At 38.2% G+C, this 1,525-nt stretch overlaps 1 protein-coding gene across 1 annotated transcript in view; it reads left to right on the top strand.

The window, feature by feature from the left end:
• The window catches only part of LOC107692432 (microtubule-associated serine/threonine-protein kinase 2-like), a 183,754-nt gene that overhangs the window by 98,279 nt on the left and 83,950 nt on the right, over nucleotides 1-1,525 (top strand). The window lies entirely within an intron of this gene.

Here is a 1,525-nt window from a genome sequence, read left to right as displayed (position 1 = left end):
ACAAAGAGTGAAAAATTTAAGGGGGTCTGAATACTTTCCGTACCCACTGTATATATATATATATATGCCTGTAATTAAAAAAAGTAATTTTCACACTGACAACCCTCCAAAAAAATTTTGCTGGTGAAAATTTTGCAGTGCATGTTTTGCTTTTGAACACGTATTATTCGATAGCTGGCAATGGAGAAATTTTGCACTCCACATTTAAGTTTTCTACTGTACAGATGCAGAGCTGTTGGTTTAGTAGCATGTTTTCCTCTCTGCAGCACTTCTGTAGCTCCATAATTCTGTCCTTTCCCCAGAAACTCAGACCGGGAGCAAGGCCTCCCCTGGGTCCACTGTAATTAGTTCATTAGTCCTGTGTAATGAAATCAGCCAAGACTGCGTCAACGTGTCCAGGGGTGGCAGTGTGCTTGTATCTTTCACTCTCACACCATGTCCTAACCAGGTGTGACTGGATAAAGCTACAAGCGATAAAAGCTGTCTCTTCCTTGTTAATTTGAACAAGCAAACAGCAGTGGGGCATTTTGTTAATCATGTAGTTTACGTTTCTGCTTCATTCTACTCCCGCCATTGGCCTGCTCCACACAACAGTGCATTAAACATGAAATATCTCCTAATTGGTTGAAGTTGCAGCAGTTTAATGTCATACAGATGTCATATTTCCTATTTGCTTTAGAAGTGGCATTATTGGTATCCATCAAGTTTATCCATCTGCATCTGTGATTTTCTGTTGAGGAAATGTGCCACCGTGATTGCGGTGCTGTCCTGCACACAACCTGTCACTGTCAGAGGCTGTCCAGTGTCCCTGGTGAGGTCTCGAGGGAACCAGTGAGCTCTGACTTTTTGGCCAGAGCTGTCTGTTTCCATGCTGGAAGCCTTTGGACACTGTACTTGGCTTGGGACAGGTCAGCACTTTGACAGCTGTCATCAGTTTATGCATCAAGTGTCAGTTTGAACCTCACGTGGCTAGGGCTGTCACGATTATGAAATTTGGCTGACGATTAATTGTCTAAAAATAGTCACGGTTATTGCGATTAATTGTCTGTTTTAGGGCTTTGGCGGTTATGCCGATTATCACGATTAATTGTCTGTTTTTATGGCTTTCATTATATAATTGATTAATTTAAGGGTTCAGTAAATAATTATGATGTTATCTTTTAATCTTTTCGAGTTATTATTTTGCAGTGTAAGATTATTCCAAATTCTAAGAATTGGCCAATACCGATCCAACACCAGCGCTATTTTTTTTCTACACCACTACAGCATATCATTACTGTGTTTGTGGAAATAATGGTCACTCTTTTAAACCCTTTGTTAAACGCAATCCACTAAATACTCACTTCCTCATTACAGAGAAAAACTACATTTGAATAAAAATATATAAGCTATGAAATTAAACTAGCTGACTGTATAATTTAGCAGCAAAAATAATATCTTGAAAAAAAATCTTTGGTGCACATTATACAATTTAAACATGTTTATTCTGTTAACTATTTGTATTCTTACAAAATACATTCATGAA

Source organism: Sinocyclocheilus anshuiensis, unplaced genomic scaffold (genome assembly GCF_001515605.1).
Source record: "Sinocyclocheilus anshuiensis isolate Anshui unplaced genomic scaffold, SAMN03320099.WGS_v1.1 scaffold70, whole genome shotgun sequence".
Classification (NCBI taxonomy): domain Eukaryota; kingdom Metazoa; phylum Chordata; class Actinopteri; order Cypriniformes; family Cyprinidae; genus Sinocyclocheilus; species Sinocyclocheilus anshuiensis.
Note: the sequence above shows the minus strand (reverse complement) of the source record. Positions and strands in the feature narration are given on the sequence as shown.